The following is a 17,730-nucleotide window of genomic DNA, read 5'->3' on the forward strand; positions in this document are numbered from 1 at the left end:
GGGGTTGCCATGATGATCCACACTGTCCAAGTCAATGAAGAGCAGGATGTTCCCCATTGGCTGGGAGAGCAGTGCAGTGACCTGAGCTAATGTAACGGTGCGCCGGTGGTGCCTGGGGGGTTGCTGTGATGGCCACTGTAGACATCAGGCTGACCCCCGGCCCGGCCGTCACTATTGAGACAGGGGTGTTGTTTGTGGGGCAGAGCGTGGATGGCAGGGGCATTTCGCCAGACTCAGGTAAACTCCGTAGACAGACATCTGGTGAACCAAAAGGCATTTTATTGCACATAACTTCTATACAGCTTCGGTACACAAATCTTGCAGCTTCCAAATCACAATTCTTGCCAGGGAACTATTCCTGTTTCTCTTCAGCGGGCGTTACCCGGCTACTCTTGTTTCTTCTACTATACTCGTACTCCGGCTACTACAGGCTTTGCCCATAAACTGCTGCTTCTCTGTCTGCGCTTCTTCGGGTCTTACCCGTACACTGCTGATTCTAGCTCAAGGCACTTTTCTCTTCCTCTCTGGCTATCTGCCACGGTCGCTCCCACACTCTGCCCCGTTGTTTCTTCTCTCAGCACCAACAGACTTTTTCCTCTTACTACGCTCACTCTGTTACAGAGCCCTCTAACCCTCCCCCTAGACTGCTTTGCTTTTCCTTCTCCTGTCTCTGTTCCCATAGGGACACTGTTCTACCCTGCCAGCTAATGGGGACACCAATACTACTACAAGTATTAAACAACATTACATCACTTGCTACCCCAGTGTGGGGCATCTTCAGGGGGGGAAACTGCTTCTCCTTTACCAGGGGTCCGTCCACCCCTTACACTAACATCAATGGGTCAGCCCAGGTCACTGCAGGGCATGACAAGTGCTGCTGTCAGTGAGGTACATTACCTGCGCTGATCTCCTGCACACTGACAGCACCTGTCACTGAGTTCAATGACCGCCGCCTTCACAGCCAAGTATCGCGAGAGGCCCGTGACGTCACCGCTAGTCAGGTTCGGGTCGGAAGCGAGAGAAGGTGATGTGACAAGCGGCGGCCATGGAGGACAGTGACAGCGCTGAGGTCGGGATGGCGGGACTTCATCACCGCAGGTAAGCCGAGCGGGACCATGTGTGCAGAGTGCAGTGTGCAGAGTGTGTGTGTGTGTGTGTATGTATGTATGTGTACATGCCGTGTGCAGGAGGGGGCGGAGCGAGCTGAGCGGGGAAGTGTGGGCTTCCTGCACGTAACTAGGATAAACATCGGGTTACTAACCAAAGCGATTTGCTTGGATACCCGATGTTTATCTTGGTTACCAGCTTCTGGCAGGCTGCCAGCGATGGCTCCTGCACACTGTAGCTGTAAAAAGCCCTGCTTTTTGCTGCTAGAACCGTTCTCGAACGTATCTAGAACTATCGAGCTTTAGCAAAAAGCTCGAGTTCTAGTTCGATCTAGAACAGCCCCCAAAATCACTCGAACCGCGAACTGGAAAACCACGAACCGCGAACCGCGCTCAACTCTATCCACAAGGGCACATGTGGACACAGGGGCTGGGGGTAATCTTATCTCCTCCTCTTTTGCCCGGAGGCATGCCATCCCGCTGGTGCAAATGCCAAGGCCAGTGAGAGTCCGTGTGGTGGATGGGTCCTTTTTGCCCGAGGTAATTCACCACCGGACAGTGCCCATTACCCTTGCCATGTCATCTGGGCATAGGGAGACCATTTCGTTCTGGGTTCTCCCTAAGGGTGCAGATGATATTCTGCTGGGCATGCCTTGGCTGAAGCGGCATTCCCCACATATCGAGTGGTTGTCAGGGGAGATTGTGCGGTGGAGCGAGTTTTGTAGCTCCCACTGCATATTTCCATCTCCCGCCTGTCGCACAGTGGTACCTGTGGCGACTACAGACCATCCAAGTGGGGGGGGGGGGCGCTAGAGGGGGGGTACTGTTACGAATCGGCGCCGCCATAGCTGCAAGCAGCCTGCTGCGATTCCAGTTGCGCCCAGGCGCCGGCTGCCGTTTTTGGCCGTGCCTCGGGTCGTCCAGCTGGCTGCTTGCACCTCCACGTCTAAGTATGCAGAGGCGGCTAGTGCGCATGCGTGTGCCGATTTACCACAGCCGGAGCCTAAGTCCAGTGTTTCGCCCAGTGAGCATGCTCAGCCTGATAGTGCCATTTCTGAGGCTAAGTCCTCGGTTCGGGCTACTGAGCATGCTCGTACACTTAGTGCGAAAAGCCTCTTTGCACAGGTACTTGGACTGCGTGCTGTGTCTAAGTCCTGTGTTGTGCCTACTGAGCATGCTCAGGCTGATAGTCTGATTTCTGAGACTGTTGTCCAGGCTACTGAGCATGCTCAGGCACTTAATGCATTGGAGGCAAAGTCCGGGAAGGACCTCACTGAGCATGTCCGTGAGGTGGCAGGCCCTGATAGGCCAGAGGGCATCAGGTGTCCTGATGATGTGGCCACTCCGGAATGGCTCGCGGAGGCCCGGCCCTATGACACGACACCTCACCATTGGTCGACAGATGATGACTGGTGAAGTGTTTGGGGCGTGGCTGCTGTGGCGCCCCTGAGGCTTCCGTCGCCACAGAGACATTGCACCCCATTCAGAGGTGTGATGTCCCATCCTGGGTAAGGAAAGGGGTACATGCCAGTTCACAGGTAAAACTACACTACACCCATTGTTAGGCACACACAGGGACCAGGGACAGTGGCAGCAACCCTCCCATGCTGCATGCTGAGAGGGGCCGTAAGACCTATCCCTGCTCCCATAGGGTGGTAGCTTAGCAACCGGGGGGTGGGAAGAGCCAGCCGAGTGTAGAGCAGAGAGGAAGGTCAGAGTTTCAGTTTACCTCAGAGAGTGAGAGAGTGAGGAGCCAGAATGTAGCTGTGAAAGAGAAAGGAGCTCTGTGAGTTCAGGATGTCCGCAACAGAGAAAGAAAGTAACAGAGAAGGAGAGAAACAGAGAGTAGAAGAAGAGCTCTAGTCAGGCAGGAGCTAAGGAAAGAAGAAAGTGACGCTTCCTGGTGAAGACCCTGGGACTCGGAGGGTCCAGGTGACACCAAGCAGGGAACGAAGGGATTGCAGGGCCACAGATAGCTTCAGATCTGGTGGCCAGTGAAGTCAGCTGAGAAAGGACACAATTAGAGGGGTGCACTGGCATCAACCCCCAGATCTACCCGGGATCGGCGGAGGTCCCTGACGGTGGTCCCAGCAGTCCAAAGGCTCCTGCAGGCCTTGACAAGAACTGTGAGTAAAGACCTTGAAACTGCACCCCTGGTTTTGCCTCAGTTATTTCTCTGCATAGACACTAATAAGCACCAACAGTGTCCCCGGGGCACCGCTCCACCTGTGGGGAGCAGTACCACCATTGCTGCCATATCATCACCCCGGAGGCCTCACACAGCAGCGGCGGCTTAATAGCCGCAAACCACAGGTGGCGTCACGAAATAAAAACTTTAATTACTCCCAAGTCACCAGTCATTTTAACTGACACCCACCAGGGCCACGGAGTCGGGCCCCGCCACCACTGACGACCCCCGGACTAGTCCGGCCCGGCACTGGGTGTCTCATAGCCCTGGGGTGGGCGAGTCAAGTTTGGCGTGACGAACAGGATGTCGTGCCCAGGACGGGTACTGTGCGCCTGAACGAACTGTGTATTTGAAATGTGCTTAAAAGACTGACTTACTGTGAGAACCGCCGCCATTACAGCTTGCAAAGCGCGGGAAGAAGGGGGGCGTGCCAGAAGAAAGGGCGCGAAGAGAAGCCCCGCCCCCTTGTTCTTGTCCAAGAAGCGCGAAGCAGTGCCTGCTATGGAGAGCGGAGGGAAGGCAAAATGGCACGCTAAGAAACTGACTGTCAGTTAATGCTGCTGTCTGGAGGAAGCGAGAAGATGGCTCCTGCAAGCGGAGGCCAGGAACAGCTCACCTGGATCAGGACTGTGACTGCCGCTGAGCTGAAGGCAGAGGTCGGGAGGATGGCTGACAGGATGAAGGAGCGGGAAGTTACCAGCCTGCTGCTGAGCAACATCAAAAGTCTGCTACTAGAAGAAGCGACGAGTCTGCTGCTGGGAGATCGTGCAGAAGGAGACGCAGAGAGGATGGCGTCCATACGCAGCGATCCAGAGCTAGACTCCGCTGACTGGTGGGGCTGGGAGATGGACCAGTGGTGTGAAAGGCTGGAGGCGAAGGTGATGCAGCAGATCCGGCAAGCGACGCGCGGAGCAGCGACTGCCAGAACACCGGAGATGCTACTGAGGGGTGAGTCGTATATTGCCCCTGCCAGCGCGAGTGCCCCAACCCCCGCTGCCATGCCCGCGGTCCCTGGAGAGACGCCCGGCACGGCGACGCCGATCCAGGCCGCAGCCACGCCAGGTGCGGCCCGCCAAGATTTCGCCGCCGGAGCGACGCCCATCCACACCGCAGTAGCGACACCCAGCCCGGCCCGTCCAGCTCAGGCCCCAGCAGCGATACCCCGCTCGGCCAAGCAAGATCCCGCCGCAGCAGCGACGTTAATCCACGCCGCAGGAGCGACTCCAATCCAGGCCGCCGCCTTTCCAGGCATGGCCCGCCAAGACAAGGATGCAGCTCCGATACCATCACCCCGCAGCAGTCCCATGCAAGCCAGCAGCACTACCTCAGAGCAGGCCCAGGCCGCAGCATCTTGCAGCAGGCCTGCTACAGCCATGCAGGAGACGCAGACCCGGATCTCCATGGCCTACCTGCTACCCAGGGCCCTGCCGAAGCAGGAGCCCAGCAATGAAGAGTGAAAAGAATATGCTGAACTGTATATAGCCCCTGTCTGCCCCTCATCCCTTTGTGAAGAAGTCCCTTTTGTTCTGCCCTCATGTGCTTTTTGAAGATGACACCCTACCCTACCTTACTGCCCCGTGTACTTTTTGAAGATGTCACCCCCCCACTGTTAATGTGTTACCGGGCCACTGGACTTGAAAGTGGTCCGCAGTTACATGTGTCTATATGTGAGTTATGTTGATGTGTAACCAGGCCACTGGACGTAATGTGGCTGGTCTGCCTAGTTTGAAAAGACTCTAAAGTTATTTTAATTTCCTGCAACGTTCAAGAATATGTGCCTCCCATAAAGGGAAGAAAAGTTTTACTGTTTATGCATGCATAACAAAAATTTTGCAGTTTCTACCAACAGTTTCTGTTGTTTCAGCCCGAGGACGTGCTGGGATTCGCTGTGGGGGAGTGTGGCGCCCCTGAGGCTTCCGTCGCCACAGAGACATTGCACCCCATTAAGAGGTGTGATGTCCCATCCTGGGTAAGGAAAGGGGTACATGCCAGTTCACAGGTAAAACTACACTACACCCATTGTTAGGCACACACAGGGACCAGGGACAGTGGCAGCAACCCTCCCATGCTGCATGCTGAAAGGGGCCGTAAGACCTATCCCTGCTCCCATAGGGTGGTAGCTTAGCAACCGGGAGGTGGGAAGAGCCAGCCGAGTGTAGAGCAGAAAGGAAGGTCAGAGTTTCAGTTTACCTCAGAGAGTGAGAGAGTGAGGAGCCAGCATGTAGCTGTGAAAGAGAAAGGAGCTCTGTGAGTTCAGAGTGTCCACAACAGAGAAAGAAAGCAACAGAGAAGGAGAGAAACAGAGAGTAGAAGAAGAGCTCTAGTCAGGCAGGAGCTAAAGAAAGAAGAAAGTGACGCTTCCTGGTGAAGACCCTGGGACTCGGAGGGTCCAGGTGACACCAAGCAGGGAACGAAGGGATTCCAGGGCCAGAGATAGCTTCAGATCTGGTGGCCAGTGAAGTCAGCTGAGAAAGGACACAATTAGAGGGGTGCACTGGCATCAACCCCCAGATCTACCCGGGATCGGCGGAGGTCCCTGACGGTGGTCCCAGCAGTCCAAAGGCTCCTGCAGGCCTTGACAAGAACTGTGAGTAAAGACCTTGAAACTGCACCCCTGGTTTTGCCTCAGTTATTTCTCTGCATAGACACTAATAAGCACCAACAGTGTCCCCGGGGCACCGCTCCACTTGTGGGGAGCAGTACCACCATTGCTGCCATATCATCACCCCGGAGGCCTCACACAGCAGCGGCGGCTTAATAGCCGCAAACCACAGGTGGCGTCACGAAATAAAAACTTTAATTACTCCGAAGTCACCAGTCATTTTAACTGACACCCACCAGGGCCACGGAGTCGGGCCCCGCCACCACTGACGACCCCCGGACTAGTCCGGCCCGGCACTGGGTGTCCCATAGCCCTGGGGTGGGCGAGTCACTGCCATGAGGTCATCAGTGACATGGCGGTTCAGGATAGGCTGCTTGTGACGTCGCTGATGACATGGCACTCTGCTGTTGGACCCTGGAGGTGCCATTGTGGTCCACCCTGGGTTTGGGGCGGACCCAGGTTATAATAGGGGCTGGAGACAACATGGAGGTGCGCAGTCTCCACATTTTCTCAGACAGAGCACACCTCCATGTTAGAGCCTTATTGCGGCATAAGCCTGTGTTTGGAAGCAGTAGGTAGGGTTAGGTGTCCGGTGCTTGTCAGGCCAAGACACCAGTGGCTCAGCACGTTAGGGTCAGGCGCCGACTTCCACCTCCTGCCGTCCAGTTCTGCTTGTGCAGCCCAGTGGAGTTAACTGGGCTGCGGTTGCTGCGCCTCCTGTCCAATTGTGCCCCTTACGCACATGGACAACGTACCTGCTGCACCTCCTGTCCGATTGTGCGCCCTACGCACACGGACAACACACCTGCTGCGCCACCTGTCCGATTGTGCCCCCTACGTGCATGGACAGTGTACCCCAGGACCCCTGTGGAGTTAACAGGGTGTTCCTGGTTTTGGTGTGTATCTTCCTTGGCTTCCCAGTCAATGCTACTGGTGTGATTTCTTGGCCTATCGTGTCCTCTACACACGTGGCCATTCACATAGTGAGCAGAAACGCTAATCGGAGGACCGCTCGGCCTGTCGTGTCTAACACACGTGGCCGACAGGGCGCTATCGCAGCGGTCTTCTCGGTCAACGCTACCTGGTCACCATCCTGCCTGACGTGTTCCCTGCACACGTGGTCGGGGTTGCGCCAATTCCACCGAAACGCTAACTGGGTTGTCTTCCGGTCTGACGTGTCCCTACACACGTGACCGGTTCCCTGGGTTATCTCAGAGCCATTACACTCTATAGTCTCCGCCTAACCTTCAGGTATCAGCAGCTCCTTTCTATCTGGAGCACGGTGGGCCCCGACTGGCGATTAGGATATATACTCCCTGGTCCTAATTTGCCGGTTCCCCCGTAACAGGTTTAGAGCACAACATTATTTACTGAACGGCAGTGGAATCCACTTTGTGGTAGAGACGGCACCACTAGGAACAGTGGGAGTTGGATTGACACATAATCATCTGATTGGTCACATCATGTTGCTTCCTGCGTATTCAATCTGAATGGAAAACTGATGCTGAACATCATAGGAAGGAGTAGTCAGAATGATCAAGCAGTGTTTGTTAATGATAATAACGATGATGGTAATGACCGAATTCTACTTGAAGATGAAGCCTGGCTCCAGAAAGATGATCCTAAAGAGGAGGTGGACAACAGCTTGAGCTTTGCGTCATGGGTGTGCTCCGCTCTGTGGGGACTTCTGATGAGTCTGGCACCAGAAGGTCACAGTGTCTTATTGTGCACAGGACTGAATATTATGTTTTAACTAGAAATAGGCTCTGTGCTATGGCATTGGGAGTGCGGTGAAATGAACATCTGTCTATGCTTAGTGGTGCTGACAGGAGCAGTGGTGAGTGGGGCTGGGGGCATACAGATTTGGTGGGGTTTGTAGATATACAGATCTGGTGAGGGAGGCTGAGGGCATACAGTGCTGGTGAGGGGGGCTGGGGGCATACATATATGGTGAGGGGGGCTGGAGGCATACAGTTCTGGTGAGGGGGCCAGAGGCATACAGATTTGGCAGGGGGGCTGGAGGCATACAGATCTGGTGGGGGGGCTGGGGGCATACAGATTTGGTGGGGGCTGGAGGCATACAGTTCTGGTGAGGGGAGGGCTGGGGGCATACAGATCGGGCGGGGGGGGCTAGAGGCATACAGATCTTGTGGGGGAGTTTTAATGTCCCCATTGTTTAGTAATGTGCAACATAGTCTCATTTGCACTGGACCCATAGGTTCCATCTAGAGTGGGATTTGGCATTGTGTGGTTACTTCTATCTATTCAATTAAGACTCACTGGGAGTCCATTTGTTTAATATCTGCGATAACTATATTGCTCTCTGTTTACTAGGAAAAGTGTAATGGTCATGTGGCGCCCCAGGACCTGGTCGCCACAACAGCATTGCCCTTCCAAAGGGTTAATGCTGAGCCTGGAGGTAATTGGGAGGTCCATTGGCCAGCAAGTTTAACATCCCACGCAGTTCTCCCTCCGGCCAGCAGGGGGAGCTCTGAACCTGGAATTCCAGGGAGCCTTCCTCAAGTCTGACCTGAGGGAGGAAGTAGGGGTCAGTCTGTAGAGAGAAGTAGTAGTGAGCAGACGCAGAGTGTGCTGTCCTGTGGATCTGGGGCCTAGAGCTGGAGCAGCTTGGCCCAGGGAAGCAGGAGTAGCAGAGAGGCAGCGAAGAGACTCGGACATCGGAGTCTGTGGCCACCAGGGCTTAAAATACTCCCTGGTAGCCGAATCCGAAGGGCAGGAGAGCTGCAAGCACCTGGCCCATAAACAGCCCGAAGGTACAGCTGCAGCATCAGGGCCCGGTGTGGACTCCAGCAGAGAAGCACCAGAGAGGGCCTGCGCAGCCTGCCACCGAGGGAAAGGGACGTACCACCGGTCCCAGCAGCAAAGAGGGCCATTGCTAGATCCAGAGAAGCAGGGTCCTATCATAACAAAGAAAAGAAAAGGAGTAGGCCTCATACTCAGCTGGCCAGAAAGATCACCCCAAGTACTTCCAGGCCGACCGGATCCCCATCACCACCTGTGACGGTCTCCCAGGACTGGACTGTTCCTAAAGTAAAAGAGGAGAAGGTAAAGAGACTGTTGTTTGTGCCTGGTTCTTTCATTGCCTGTCGGCCCTGCACCGTGTTAGCCACACAACACCATAGACTTTCACGAGCACTAACAGTGTCCCCGGGGCTCCGCTCCACCTGTGGGGAGCAGTACCACCATTGCTGCCGTATCATCACCCCGGAGGCCTCACACAGCAGCGGCGGCTTAATAGCCGCAGACCACAGGTGGCGTCACGAAACAAATACTTTAATTGCTCCCCAGTCACCAGCCATATTAAACTGACATCCACCAGGGCCACGGAGTCGGGCCCCGCCACCACTGACGTCCCCCTGGACTAGTCCGGCCCGGCACCGGGTGTCCCATAGCCCTGGGGTGGGCGAGTCAAATTTTGGCGTCACGAACAGGATTTCGTGCCCGGTCCCATCGGGTACTGTGCGCCTGAAGAACCGTGTGACAAAACTGTGTGTTTTACTGTTTGCAAACTGCCGCCGCCATTAGCCTCGCCGAGCGCAGGAAGAAGGGGGGCGTGCCTGACAAAGAGCGTGAAGGGAGCGCGCCTTCAGAGCAGAGCGCCGTTAACCCCGCGCTACCCGGAAGAGATTGTAACAAGAAAGCGGAGCCTGGTAAGGTTCACTAAGGGAGAGGAAGATGTCCGACACCGAGGGAGAGCCGGTGGCTGTAGTAGTTCAAGACGCAGCAGCGCCGCCGATGTAATCCCAGTCGCCGTTGCCCCAGCCCCCGCAGTCGCGCCGGTAATGCCGATCACAATGCCGTACATACTGGGAGCAGAATGGCTGCCGCAGTACTCCGGGGAGTCCCATACCCTGAGTGACTTCAGAGAAAGCTTGTTCCGGGTGTATCCGCTGACTGAGAGCCAGAAGGTGGGCATATTAATGGGGCAGCTAGCCGGCGCGGCCCAGCGTGAAGTGAAGTCCTGGCCTGATACAGATAAAGGGACAGCAACCCAGATACTGGCCAAGCTAAAGAGTACTTTTGACACCCGCACCGCAGCAGAAATAAAGATGAGATTCTTTGGGTGCAAGCAGCGGGCCACAGACAGCATAAGAGACTATGCCTTAAACCTGCAGGAGGCCCTGAAAGCAGTTAAACAGGTGGACCCAGAGAGTGTACGTGAAGAAGACAAACTCCTAACTGAGCAGTTCATAGAGGGACTCCTGTCAGACGCCCACAGGACACAGCTGCGTATCATGGTCCTGCAGAACCCTGCTCTGGACTTTGCAAAGTTTAAGGACCAGGCCATCCGGGTACTGAGGGAATCTACACCGAATGACCCCGTACCCCTCCGGCCTCTTGCTATCACGTACCCCAGGGTGGTGCCTGAAACACGAGCCGCTGCAGGGGCTGAGGCGCAGTCCCTGGATAAGGATCCCGCTGCAGAGCTCAGACAGCAGGTCCAGGAGCTGACCAAGACTGTAGCTGCCCTTGCAAGGACCGTGCAGTCTCTACAAGTGACCCCATCGCCTGCAAGAATCGAGTTGGCCTCCAGCCCAGATGATGTCCCATGGATGCGACAGAGGAGGATTCCGCCGACCCGAGGAAAAGACACAGACCGGTATGATTCAACGGGACAACCGATCTGCCGCCGCTGCAGTCAGGCGGGCCATATTGCACGACACTGTCCTTTAAATGGGCCAAGCCTGGGGCCAGGAGCCAACCCCCAGGTGTAAGGAAGCCCGGCTCAACCCCCAGCCGCAGCAAGTATGTGGGAGGACGCCCGGTCCTTCCTATTGTGCTGGATGGGATCCCGTTGAATGCTCTCCTGGATACGGGGTCCCAGGTAACAACCATCCCTTATAAACTGTACAAAAGATATTGGGCTGATTCAGACATTGACCATGGCCCAGATGATGATTTAACAATTGTGGCCAGTAATGGTCAGCCCTTACCTCAAATTGGGTACAAGGAAGTAACCATTAAAGTGGGGCGGGTAGAATTGCCATGTCAGGGGATGATAATTGTAGATATTGATCGCAAAGAATCTGACCCACTGCTAACCATTGGTACAAATGTGATAGAAAATTGTATTGCCGAAGTGATAATTTTGTTGCAACAGGCGTCTGAAACTGCCAGCTCCGGGCAGCAGCGTGCCCTACAGAGGGAGATCAGAGCCCTGATGAGGAGGCAGCAGGTAGAGCTGGCCGGAGGAGAAATTGGCAGTGTGAGGGTAAGTGACCCCCTCCCCATTGCAATACCCCCAAGAAGTGAAATGTTGATATGGTGTCGGGCAGCAATAGGCCTCAAGGGTCAGGATTACCAGGCCTTGGTAGAACCGGTGTATTCAGACAGTAGGCCTGGAGTCCTGGTAGCCAGAGGGGTAGCAGACATTCGCAAGGGGAGAGTGCCCGTCCGTGTCCTGAATTGTGGGGAGGAGGAGGCCAAATTGCCCCGGTACGCCACTGTAGCAAAACTGTACACTGTCAGCAACAATACCATCAAAGCAGTGGAACCCTTGATCCTGTCCGACCAGGCGGAAGACAATGGCTCCAAGGGGCAGCTGGAAGACTGGTGCCAGAAATTACATGTGGGCACTGACTCCACCCCCTCACACCAAAAGCATGGGGTTTACCGGGTGGTACAGGAGTACGAGCGGGTCTTCAGCAAACACCCCCTAGATTTTGGGCAGGTGAAAGGGGTTAAACATCAAATCCCCACGGGTGATCATCATCCCATTAAAGAGAGATACCGCCCTGTACCCCCCGCACAGTATCAGCGTGCCAAAGAAATGTTACGAGAAATGAAGGAGGCTGGGGTTATCAGAGATAGTTGTAGCCCCTGGGCAGCTCCACTAGTGCTCGTAAAGAAAAAAGATGGTACAATGAGAATGTGTGTAGATTACAGGCAAATTAACCGCATTACACATAAAAATGCTTATCCACTACCCAGAATAGAGGAGTCACTAACAGCTTTAAAGTCAGCTAACTATTTCTCCACTTTGGATCTCACCAGCGGGTATTGGCAGGTTCCCGTGGCAGAGGCAGACAAGGAGAAGACTGCATTCACGACCCCAATGGGCCTCTGCGAGTTCAACTGTATGCCATTCGGGCTCTGCAACGCCAGAGGGACATTCCAAAGGTTGATGGAGTGCTGCTTGGGCCATCACAACTTTGAAACCGTGCTATTGTACCTGGATGACGTCATAGTCTACTCCAAGACCTATGAAGATCACCTGAGGCACTTAGCAGAAGTGTTTGAGTCCCTGTCGGAATATGGCCTGAAGATAAAGCCGTCCAAGTGTCACCTCTTGAAGCCAAAGGTACAGTACTTGGGTCATGTGGTCAGCGCAGAAGGTGTGGCACCTGATCCGGAGAAAGTCACAGTAATCAAGGACTGGCCAAGACCCACCACGGTAAAGGAGGTGCGGCAGTTCCTTGGGCTGGTGGGCTACTACCGAAGGTTCATTGATGGTTTCACAAAGATAGCAGCGCCTCTTTAAGATCTCCTGGTGGGCCAGCCAAAGCAGGCTAAGAAGCAGAGCCCTCCATTTGAATGGAGCAGCCAACTAGAAACATCCTTTGTCCGGCTGAAAGGGGCTCTCACGGGAGAAGAGATTCTGGCCTACCCTGACTACAGCCAGCCGTTTGTACTGTATACAGACGCCAGCAACGTAGGACTGGGGGCAGTTCTGTCCCAGGTGCAGGGAGGCAGAGAGAGGGTGATAGCGTACGCCAGTAGGAAGCTTTGGCCCACAGAAAGGAATCCAGAAAACTACAGTTCCTTCAAGCTGGAGTTCCTCGCTATTGTTTGGGCAGTGACTGAACGCTTCAAGCACTATCTGGCATCGGCCAAATTCACCATCTTCACGGACAACAATCCATTGACACATCTGGCAACAGCCAAGTTAGGTGTGTTGGAACAGCGATGGATGGCCCGGCTGTCTAACTTTGACTTTACCATCAAGTACCGGGCTGGCAAGAAGAATAACAATGCTGATGCGCTGTCCAGAATGCCTCACTTACCCGAGTCTGGAGAAGACCTGGATGAACTCGAAGAGATAGAGTTACCGGCTTTCCATCATCAAGGTGTTTCCCAGTGTGAGCATGCTGTAAGAGTGAAGCGTTCGAGCCAGCATGAGGTCTCAGTCAACCCATTACTCCACCATAATTGGGAAGAGACACAGAACGGTGACCCGGCCGTGCGATTGGTCAAAGAAAAGCTAGCACAAGCTGAGACCCATCTTGGCCCAGATGCTCCAGAAGAAGCCCAGCAGCTGTGGAAGGAGAGGGGACGACTGTTCACATACCAAGGCAAGCTCTGCAAGAGATATGTCAACTGGCGAACGAATAAACTCGTCTGGCAGATAGTGGTCCCACAGAGGGATGCTCCAATGGTCCTAGCGGCTTACCATGATAACGCAGGACACTTCGGGTGGAAGAAGTTGGAGACCCTACTCCGCGATCGGTTCTACTGTGTGCACATGAGAAAGACAGTCGAGAAGTGGTGCCGAGACTGTGGTCCATGTAACCTGAGGCGGAAAGATGATGCCAGCCAGAGGTCTCCCCTACAGCCAATTGTCACGAAGCAGCCCCTGGAGTTGGTGGCCCTGGACCACGTGAAGTTAACACCAAGCCTGTCCGGCTATGTGTACGCCCTCACCATTGTGGACCATTACTCTCGTTTCCTGGTAGTAGTGCCTGTGAAAGACCAGACAGCCAGAACAGCAGCTAGAGCATTCCAGGCATACTTTTGTCGACCTCACGGTTATCCTGAAAGGGTACTGACTGATCAAGCTCCTGCATTCGAGGCAGAAGTGTTCCAAGAGTTCTGTAACATGTACGGTTGTAAGAAAATCAGAACAACACCGTACCACCCCCAAACCAATGGATTGTGCGAGAAGATGAACCATGTGGTCATTGATATGCTCAAGACTCTACCTCTGGAAGAAAGAAACCAATGGCCGGAGAAATTACCAGATCTGGTAGACCTGTACAATCATATCCCAGTAAATTCGACCAACTGCAGCCCTGCTTACCTGATGCGAGCAAGACCTGGCAAGTTACCTGTAGACTTTGAGATGGGGACTGTGTCACCTGAAGCGGTTCAGGAGATAGAAGATTGGGATACAGAGCGACAACAGCAGTACCGCAAGGTCCAGGAATGCGTAGAAAGGAGCCTGTCCCAAGCAAGAACGAGACAAGAGCAGCATTACAATCAAACAGCCCCAGCAACTCCCTTAGCACCTGGAGAACAGGTCCTCAAGAAAAAGCGGAGGTCGCATAAATTAGATGATCAGTGGGAGAATGAACCCTACACCATTATTCCCTCCAACTTTGACAATAGTAAGGTATGCCTCATAAGCAAGGATGAAGGCAAGACCTATCAAGCAGTTTCTCGAGACCGCCTGAAAGCGTACCCCGAACGGTGCAGAACCCGAAAAGAAGTAGAAGTACAAGAAAGTCCCCAAAGTCAAGAAAAAGAGGAAGAGATGATCCAAACAATCCTTGGAAAATTCCCCAAAACTTGGACCCGAATAAACAATGCCATAGTGGTACCAGTGTTGACATTCCCGCAGTTGGTCGAGCCAGAAACAGAAGAGGTTCCAGATCCACCTAAAGAACCGTCCGCTCCAACACAAGATGACACGCCAGTAGTAGGACAGGAGAATCAACCCCCTGCCAGCGGTGAACCTGTCATACCCTTGGTGAATCTGAGACCCCGTAGGCAATCATCACGCATACCTATCAGGGTTAGGCCTACCTGTAGTGCTGAGGTAGAAGACACACCAAGTAGTCAGGGGCAAACACCAGAGCTACGCAGGTCCCAACGCAGCACTCGGGGACAGCCCCCTCCAAGGTATAGAGAGTAAAAAGAAAGAGTACTTATTAGAATGTAAATAGTTATGTGAAATGTCTGTCATGTTGTGTATAAAATGTTTTTTTTTGATTGAGAAAATGGACAATTGGGCCACTGGACTATGGGTGGCCTACACCTAGCTGTACATAGTTAGCACCAGTGTGCTCAACCCCCCTGAAGAAAAACCCGTCCGGCGTGCATAGAGTGGGGTCATCAATGCTCTGACGCACGCCCAGAGCCTACGTTGGGGGTTTGATCGCGGCGGGTCCCCCATGGAGCAGTGTAATGGACACCCGGCAGGGAGCCACACTGGACTCTTATAGTAGTGTTTAAGTTGTAACGTTTAAGTAATGCGCCTCCCATAATGGGATGAAATGTTGTAACCTGTTTTGTTTTGTTTCTACAGTCCGGGAATACTGAATTTAACTAAGGGGGAGTGTGGCGCCCCAGGACCTGGTCGCCACAACAGCATTGCCCTTCCAAAGAGTTAATGCTGAGCCTGGAGGTAATTGGGAGGTCCATTGGCCAGCAAGTTTAACATCCCACGCAGTTCTCCCTCCGGCCAGCAGGGGGAGCTCTGAACCTGGAATTCCAGGGAGCCTTCCTCAAGTCTGACCTGAGGGAGGAAGTAGGGGTCAGTCTGTAGAGAGAAGTAGTAGTGAGCAGACGCAGAGTGTGCTGTCCTGTGGATCTGGGGCCTAGAGCTGGAGCAGCTTGGCCCAGGGAAGCAGGAGTAGCAGAGAGGCAGCGAAGAGACTCGGACATCGGAGTCTGTGGCCACCAGGGCTTAAAATACTCCCTGGTAGCCGAATCCGAAGGGCAGGAGAGCTGCAAGCACCTGGCCCATAAACAGCCCGAAGGTACAGCTGCAGCATCAGGGCCCGGTGTGGACTCCAGCAGAGAAGCACCAGAGAGGGCCTGCGCAGCCTGCCACCGAGGGAAAGGGACGTACCACTGGTCCCAGCAGCAAAGAGGGCCATTGCTAGATCCAGAGAAGCAGGGTCCTATCATAACAAAGAAAAGAAAAGGAGTAGGCCTCATACTCAGCTGGCCAGAAAGATCACCCCAAGTACTTCCAGGCCGACCGGATCCCCATCACCACCTGTGACGGTCTCCCAGGACTGGACTGTTCCTAAAGTAAAAGAGGAGAAGGTAAAGAGACTGTTGTTTGTGCCTGGTTCTTTCATTGCCTGTCGGCCCTGCACCGTGTTAGCCACACAACACCATAGACTTTCACGAGCACTAACAGTGTCCCCGGGGCTCCGCTCCACCTGTGGGGAGCAGTACCACCATTGCTGCCGTATCATCACCCCGGAGGCCTCACACAGCAGCGGCGGCTTAATAGCCGCAGACCACAGGTGGCGTCACAAAACAAATACTTTAATTGCTCCCCAGTCACCAGCCATATTAAACTGACACCCACCAGGGCCACGGAGTCGGGCCCCGCAACCACTGACGTCCCCCTGGACTAGTCCGGCCCGGCACCGGGTGTCCCATAGCCCTGGGGTGGGCGAGTCAGTCATGTCACACACAACGACAGCGACCATTTTCTGTGACGTAGCAGCGACGTCCCGTTGCTGTCGTGTGTGACATCCAGCAACAACCCGGCCCCTGCTGTGAGGTCGCCGCTTGATGCTGAATGTCCTGGACCATTTTTTGCTCATTGCTCTCCCGCTGTGAAGCGCACATCACTGTGTGTGACAGCGAGAGAGCGACAAACTGAATATGCAGGCAGCAGGGAGCCGGCTTCTGCGGACGCTGGTAACCAAGGTAAATATCGGGTAACCAAGTAAAGGCTGCTTGGTTACCCGATATTTACCTTCGTTACCAGCGTCTGCCGCTCTCAGGCTGCCACTGCCGGCTGCCTGCTCCCTACACATGATTTCCATGTTAGGAGGAAGGACAGGAGACGCCTATTCTTAAAGGACCTTTGCCGTGAACTTATCATGCCTCACATGATGGAGCAAAGCAACATAAAATGCTTGCCAAAGCAAACTAGAGAAGCTATGAAACGGGGTGGCGTATGTTTTCAGGCAATTCCTATAGAATGTAAGCCCGCAAGGGCAGGGCCCTGTTCCCTCTGTACTAGTCTGTCTACTGTACCTTGTATATGTATTGTGTATGTTTCCCCCCCTCATGTACAGCTCCATGGAATCAATGCTCTACAAATAATAATAATTCAAGAGCCAGGAGAAAGAAAACTAAAGCATTGTTTCATTTGTCCAACAAAGACAGAAAATCTGAACATCACTGAAGCATTTGTGCAGAAAATGTTTGAAAAGAACATTTTTCAGAAAAGATGACTTGTAAATCGTGCGGAAGATCAATAAAATTGAAAAGGAAAAGTTGAGAAAGAAATGTAAATTTAGCAAGCGAGATTCCAGCTTATAAACAGTGGGTGCGGAAAGTATTCAGACGCCTTTACATTTTCAATCTTTGTTTCATTGCAGCAATTTGGTAAATTCATAAAAGTCCATTTTTTTCTCATTAATGTACATTCTGCGCCCCATCCCCCAGCTTGTCAGAAAACAACAGAAATGTAGAAAAGTTTTACAAATTTATTATTTTTCAAAAAGACTGAAAAATTTACAGGGCTCTGAATACTTTCCGTAGCCACTGTATAAACCTCAGCTATGTCTGTGAGCGCACATCTCTGCCATTATTCTACCAGTTTGATTAAACATCTCTTCTATTCCCAAGTGTAACGTTACTCCTGCAGTAGATTCCGGGTGCGGACACATTTCTGATGTTCCTCTACTATCCGCTCTTCTGTCTCAGCTGCTTCTGGGGCTTCCAGCTTTGCTTTTTCCTTCCTGCACACTCTGCTGCACTGGTCTACACTGATCCATGTGTCGTTCAGCAAGTCCAGCTCTGCTGCACCATCACATCCAGTCCGTGCTGTGCACCCAGACCAACAGCTATGATAATCTACCCCTCAGTTAAAGCCATTAGCACAGGTCTATAGTAATCAGAGG

This window comes from Anomaloglossus baeobatrachus, chromosome 1, assembly GCF_048569485.1.
Source record: "Anomaloglossus baeobatrachus isolate aAnoBae1 chromosome 1, aAnoBae1.hap1, whole genome shotgun sequence".
NCBI classification, from domain to species: domain Eukaryota; kingdom Metazoa; phylum Chordata; class Amphibia; order Anura; family Aromobatidae; genus Anomaloglossus; species Anomaloglossus baeobatrachus.